Source organism: Mustelus asterias, unplaced genomic scaffold, assembly GCF_964213995.1.
Source record: "Mustelus asterias unplaced genomic scaffold, sMusAst1.hap1.1 HAP1_SCAFFOLD_1392, whole genome shotgun sequence".
Lineage (NCBI taxonomy): Eukaryota > Metazoa > Chordata > Chondrichthyes > Carcharhiniformes > Triakidae > Mustelus > Mustelus asterias.
In genome coordinates, this window is record NW_027591337.1 from 64,588 (window position 1) to 72,093 (window position 7,506).

Genomic DNA, 7,506 nt, shown 5'->3' on the forward strand with positions numbered 1-7,506 from the left:
TTCACCATGAGGTGAAATATAAATATAATATAAATATATCATAATAAAATAAAATAATGAGGGGCATAGATCAGCTAGATAGTCAACATCTTTTCCCAAAGGTAGGGGAGTCCAAAACTAGAGGGCATAGGTTTAAGGTGAGAGGGGAGAGATACAAAAGTGTCCAGAGGGGCAATTGTTTCACTCAGAGGGTGGTGAGTGTCTGGAACAAACTGCCAGAGGTAGAGGTAGAAGCGGGTACAATTTTGTCTTTTAAAAAGCATTTAGACAGTTACGTGGGTAAGATGGGTATAGAGGGATATGGGCCAAATGTGGATAATTGGGATTAGCTTAGTGGTTAAAAAAAAGGGGCAGCATGGACAAGTTGGGCTGAAGGGCCTGTTTCCATGCTGTAAACCTCGATGGCTCTATGACCATGAGGTCTGGTGGGATTACATAAAGCACCAGCAGATCCTGCTCCCCTCTGTCTAAAATAGTTCGGGAACTGCAAAGAGTCCCACTTCCTGCTCCTTTGACCCCATTTCCATGGAGTTCCTGACCACCCAACCTCTGTTCTTGCCCCCATGTCTGCTGACAGGAACCGCCTCTACTTTATCTCCCAAAAGAATCCTTGGCGCCCTCTGTTCTTGCAAACTATCACCCCCACCTCCAACTTCCTTTCCTGCTCCAAAATCCCTGAAGGGCGGTCACTTTCCTTTTGAACTTGTTCCTGGGGATGAGAGTGTTTCTGGTGAAGGCCAACCCGTTTGGTCCAATTGTCCTCGCGAAGATGGTGATGAGAAAATCGGTGCCAATCTTTCCTACAACTCCCTCCAATCAGCTGTCCAGAAACACCCTTATCAAATGTCACAAATGCCAGCTGCCACTGTGACAAAGGCACGAACGTATAAAATTCTAACAGGGTTAGACAGGGTAGATTCAGAATGTTCCCGATGGTGGGGGGAGTCCAGAACTAGGGGTCATAGTTTGAGGATAAGGGGTAAACCTTTTAGGACTGAGGTGAGGAGAAATTTCTTCACCCAGAGGGTAGTGAATGTGTGGAATTCACTCCCACAGAAAGTAGCTGAGGCCAAAACATTGTGTGATTTCAAGAAGAAATTAGATATCGCTCTTGGGGCTAAAGGGCTCGAGGGATATGGGGGGAAAGGGGGGATCAGGATATTGAATTTGATGATCAGCCAAGATCAAACTGAATGGTGGAGCAGGCTCGAAGGGCCGAATGGCCTCCTCTTGCTTCTAGTTTCTATGTAAACTTCCCTCCCCCTGTTCTTTTCAACCTGTCTGCAGCCTTTGGCATCAGTGGCCACACCACCTTTCCCCAAAGCCCCTTCTCCACACTGATTCCTAACCTAACAAACGGTGCCCAGAGAATCACCTGCAGAGTGGAGTTCTCTTCCCCACTCTCCGATTGTTTCCTCTGGTGTCCCTCATATCCATGGACATCTCCTAGTTCCACATGCTGTCCCTCAGCGACTTAGAATCCCTACAGTGCAGAAGGAGGCCGTTCGGTCCATTGAGTCTGCACCAACTCTTCGATAGAGCATCTTACCCAGGCCCTATCCCCGTAACCCCAAGCATTTACCCCATTAATCCCTCTACTCTACACATCTTTGGACACTAAGGGGCAATTTAGCATGGCCAATCCACCTAACCTGCACATCTTTGGAGTGAGAGGAAACTGGAGCACCCGGAGGAAACCCACGCAGACACGGGGAGAACGTGCAGACTCCACACAGACAATGCCCCAAGCTGGGAATCAAACCCGGGTCCCTGGCACTGTGAGGCAGCAGTGTTAACCACTGTGCCACCCCTGCAGACTTGGGATTGTGATTGGTGCAGGCTTGATGGGCTGAATGGCCTCCTTCTGCACTGTAGGGATTCTATGATTTTATTCTATGATTCTATTCTAAAACTCTTTATAATTCTGAACGCCTCAATGAAATATTCCCTCAATCTTCTCTAATAACATTCCCAGATTCTCCAGCCTCTCCAGACAACTGATGTCCCTCATCCTTGGTATCATTTGAATAATTCTACCCTCCAACTCTCATGTTGGGTTCCCACAGCTGTACACAACAGTCCTGCTGTGAGCTAACTCCTGATTTATAAAAGGTTTGGGATAAATTCCTTGGACTCTTCACTTATTTAAAAAGGCAAGGATCCCTTTTCTTTCTAACCTGACCAAAGATTTCAGTGCATAAATTTGCAGAGTTGTAACAGTGCAGAAGGCCCATCGTGTCTGCACTGGCTCTTCAAATGAGCTTCTTGACTCAGTGCCATTCCCGTGCCTCCCCCCCACCCTGTACATTGTTACATAGAACATAGAACAGTACAGCACAGAACAGGCCCTTCGGCCCACGATGTTGTGCCGAGCTTTATCTGAAACCAAGATCAAGCTATCCCACTCCCTATCATCCTGGTGTGCTCCATGTGCCTATCCAATAACCGCTTAAATGTTCCTAAAGTGTCTGACTCCACTATCACTGCAGGCAGTCCATTCCACACCCCAACCACTCTCTGCGTAAAGAACCTACCTCGGACATCCTTCCTATATCTCCCACCATGAACCCTATAGTTATGCCCCCTTGTAATAGCTCCATCCACCCGAGGAAATAGTCTTTGAACGTTCACTCTATCTATCCCCTTCATCATTTTATAAACCTCTATTAAGTCTCCCCTCAGCCTCCTCCGCTCCAGAGAGAACAGCCCTAGCTCCCTCAACCTTTCCTCATAAGACCTACCCTCCAAACCAGGCAGCATCCTGGTAAATCTCCTCTGCACTCTTTCCAGCGCTTCCACATCCTTCTTATAGTGAGGTGACCAGAACTGCACACAATATTCCAAATGTGGTCTCACCAAGGTCCTGTACAGTTGCAGCATAACCCCACGGCTCTTAAACTCCAACCCCCTGTTAATAAAAGCTAACACACTATAGGCCTTCTTCACAGCTCTATCCACTTGAGTGGCAACCTTTAGAGATCTGTGGATATGGACCCCAAGATCTCTCTGTTCCTCCACAGTCTTCAGAACCCTACCTTTGACCCTGTAATCCACAATTAAATTAGTCCTGGGATTGTTCCTATTCAATAACCATCCAATACCTCGATTGAAGCTGCCTCCACCACACTTCCAGGCAGCGCCTTCCAGACCCCAACCACTCGCTGCGTGAAGAAGATTTTTCTCACATCACATTTTGCTTTTGTTGCCAATCACTTTCAATCTGTGTCCCTCTCGGTCTCGATCCTTTTATGAGTGGGAACAGTTTCTCCCTTTCTACTCTGACCGGCCCCCCCACCACCCCCCCCGCATGATTTGGAACATCTCTATCAAATCTCCTCTCAGCCGTCTTCTCTCCAAGGAGAAGAGTTCCAACCTCTCCAATCAATCCTCATAACTGAAGTTTCTCAGCCCTGGAACCATTCTTGTAATCCTCTTCTGTGCGCTGTCCAGTGCGTTCTCGTCCTTCCTATAGTGTGGCATCCGGAGAGATGGCATCCAGTGGGAGGGGTGCGGTGGGAGGGGCGCGGTGGGAGGGGCAAGGGGCGTGGCATGAGGGGCACGGTGGGAGGGGCGAGGGGGAGGGGCACGGTGGGAGGGGCGAGGCGGGAGGGGCAAGGGGCGTGGCAGGAGGGAAGAGGGATGCGGTAAGGGAGTGAGGGATTCAGGAATATGGTGAAGGAGTGAGGGAGGCGTGAGGGAGAGACACTGAGGGATTGAGGGATGTGGTGAGGGATTGAGAGACCCAGTGAGAGGGATTGCGGGATACGACGTGATGGGAGAGAGCAAGATAACCTCTCCTGTTCCTAAAAATTCTTCTTTTCCAATGGTGTTTGGGATGAAGCGGCCTTGTCAGCGAGTGAGGAATGCAGCTGTTCCTGTGACAAGGGTGTTTGTCTCAGTCTCACATCTGTACAGGAAGCAGAATGAAGCATCGCTCGCAGGAACAGAAAGGACAGTCAGGATTTTGACAAACTGACGAGAGAAAAGAAAGATCCTTTAAAAATACTTTCAAGCTCTCTTTCATTGCAGGAAGAGAGAAAGAAGGAAAGTGGAGAGTGCCTGCCCTGAGTAAATGGCAATTGTCCAGTTAGTTCGAGGCAGTTTCAATGCATCAATGCAGACAAGTGTCTCCATTCAGCAACACTAGACCCCAGTAATGGCAACAGGAGCTGGTTTAATTATTAATATGCTACACTTCAGAGTTTTCTCCACATTTTGCTCTGTCGTTTGTGGCCAGTGTCCAAAAGCACATCCAAACCTGACGCACTTAAATATACGGACAATGTTCAGCCCCCAGTCCCACCGACTCAATCAACACTGATCCCAGTCTGGTTTCAGAGTAACAGGCCATATACACAGCTTACACACACTTGTGAGATAGGGGAGAGGACCGAGAGCAGAGGAGAGAGGGGAAGGGGAGAGGGCGCGAAGGGGAGAGTGGGAGGAGGGCGGGGAGGGAGAGGGGAAGGGGGTGCAGAGGGGAGGAGGGTGTGGGGGGAGGAGGGCACGGAGGGGAGAGGAGGAGGAGGGGGAAGTGGGTGCAGAGGGGAGGAGGGTGTGGGGGGAGGAGGGCGTGGAGGGGAGGGGATGGGGAGAAGGGCGGGGAGGAGGGCGCAGAAGGGAGGGAGAGGAGGGCACGGGGGGGGAGGAGGGCACCGAGGGGAGGGGGAAGAGGGCACAGATGGGAGGAGGAGGAGGGCGCAGAGGGGAGGGGGAGGAGGGCGCAGACGGAGGAGGAGGGCACCGAGGGGAGGGGGAAGAGGGCACAGATGGGAGGAGGGCGCAGAGGGGAGGGGGTGCAGGGAGAGGGGGAGGAGAGCGCAGAGGGGAGGAGGAAGATGGCGCAGAGGGGAGGGGGAGGAGGGCACAGAGGGGAGGGGGAGGGGAGGGGGTGCAGAGAGGAGGGGAGTTGGGCAGAAGCGTTACAAGCGGGGGTTTGAGGTCTGGAGGCGGGTGGACAGAAGGAGACCGAGGCAGTCCGGAGTAGTTGGTTTGCTCCAGGAAGCCAGCCATTGTTCATTGGCCTCGGTCCCAGCAGCACTCCCAATCCTCGGCCTTCCTGTGGTCCCAGGTCAGATCCTCCCAGCCCCCTGGGCCACACCGGGCTGGCTTGCTGAAGTTAAACAGGGATGTCTGTTATTGGTGGGGCTGGGGGTTGGCAGGAGCACTGAGACTGGTCAATGATTCAGGAAGACAATCTGGCACTCCCACGTCTGCTCAAGTCCACGTGACTCCAGCCTCACCTCTGCTCTCGGGCGAGAGGGATTGAGAGATAGAGTGACTCCAGTCCCTGACTTGCTCCAGTGAGTGACAGAAAGGTGCAGCTGGAGACTGAGGGCAGTGGAAAAGTGCTTAACTCTGAGAGTTTGGTGCAGTGAGTGAGCAGGTGCTGTTCCAGTCTTTTACAAAAAGGAGTGGTGCAAATGTGACGCTAACGTACCTTTAAGAAATGTTTTTTCTTAAATCATGTTCTCTGCAGTTGTAAGCCATCCTCTTTGGTTTCAGTGTTGCCGGGCTGGCTGCTAGAAGCCTTTTATTGCTGCTTCAATGGCTTAAATGGGGTATTGTTTATTTTTATTCTGGGATCTTTTATGACCGTGCATTGTGAGGGGGAAGTTTGATCGACTAGTTAAAGCCAGGAGGTTCCTCCCCAGGAAAAAAATCTAAGGATTGGTTTTCAGTTTTAATTTAGAAGAGGGAGGACATCAGATGGAAAGCAATGTTTCTCTCTCTCTCTCTCCCTGGTATTATAGACCCTGCTGGCTGGCTGGAAGCAAGTCTCCTGGCCTTCCTGGATTAGAAAATCTATTGTTGGTAGTTAGCTTGTCTAGAGTCTCTCTCCCTGCTGTTTTGGGAAGCTGTTCTGACTTAAGTTGTCCTGGGTGTGTATCCAGAGGGCAGCTAAGAGTTCCGAGGCTGGGAAGTCAGGGTTTCAATTCTCCAACCAAAGGACTCAGTTCCAGAGTCACGTGAGCATTTATGTTTGCCGAATGAAACCTGTGGCAACTGTTTTGTTTACGGAATTTGTTTGATTGGAACATTTCTTATATTCATTTAGGTCTTATACAACATCATTGTTTTTTTCCTTGTGTGCAATTGGTAAAAGCCAGTGCTAATTTTCTTATTAACTGTATTCTTAAATAAACCTTATTTGATAAATGGGCGGCACGATGGCTGGCTCTGCGGCCTCACAGCGCCAGGGACCCGAGTTCGATTCCCGGCTCGGGTCACTGTCTGTGTGGAGTCTACACGTTCTCCCCGTGTCTGCGTGGGTTTCCTCCGGGCGCTCCGGCTTCCTTCCACAGTTCAAAGATGTGCGTGTTAGGTTGATTGGCTATGCTAAATTGACTCTAGTGGCAGGGGGGGATTAGCAGGGCAAATATGTGGGGTTACGGGAATAGGGCCTGGGTGGAATTGTGGTCAGTGCAGACTCGATGGGCCGAATGGCCTCCTTCTGGACTGTAGGGATTCTATGAAAGCTCCCTAGTGGGTCATTTGAATCATACCTGGAGTGAAACATCTCATGCTTACCCTAGCCAAATTCAAAGTGCAAAACTTCATAGAATACTCTGGAGTTTCTGACCCGAATTATAGAGAGGGGAGGTGGAGGCAGCGGGGCCAGAGAGATGGAGCTGAGATATGGATTAGGCAAGCGGGATGATTGATTGATGATTTCACCCTCTGCCCTGGGGCAGTGGTCTATAATATTCTACTAAATTCATAGCATAACTGGCTAAACTCCAAAATATAACCACAGATAATCATTGACTTACATATCCCAACTTTATTTATTTACAGGATGTGGGCGGCGCTGGCTAGGCCAGCATTTATTGCCCCCATCCCTAGTTGCCCTTGAGAAGGAGGCAGTGAGCTGCCTTCTTGAAACGCTGCAGTCTATGTGGTGTAGGTACTCCCACGTGCTGTTAGGCAGTTCCAGGATCGTGACCCAGCAACAATGAAGGAACGGCGATGTATTTGCAAGTCAGGATGGTGAGTGACTTGGAGGGGAATCTCTAGGTGGTGGTGTTCCCAGGTATCTGCTGCTCTTTTTGTCCTCCTAGATGGTAGTGGTCATGGGTTTGGAAGGTGCTGTCTGAGGAGCCTTGCTGAGTTCTTGTATATGGTACACACTGCTGCTACTGTTCGGCAGTGGGGGGGTGGAGGGATTAAACGATTATGGAAGGGGTAGCAATCAAAAGGGCTGGCTTTGTCCTGGATGGTGTCGAGCTTCTTAAGTGGTGTAGGAGCTTGATTCATCCAGGCAAGTGGACAGTATTCCATCACATTCCTGACTTGTGCCTTGTAGATGATGGACAGTCTTCGGGGAGTCAGGAGGTGAGCTATTTGTCACAGGATTCCTAGCCTCTGACCTGTTCTGGTCGCCACAGTGTTTATATGGCTAGTCTAGTTCAGTTTCTGGTCAATGATAACCCCCAGAATGTCGATAGTAGGGGATTCAGTGATGGTAACACCATTGAATGTCAAGGGGCGGTGGTTAGATCCTCT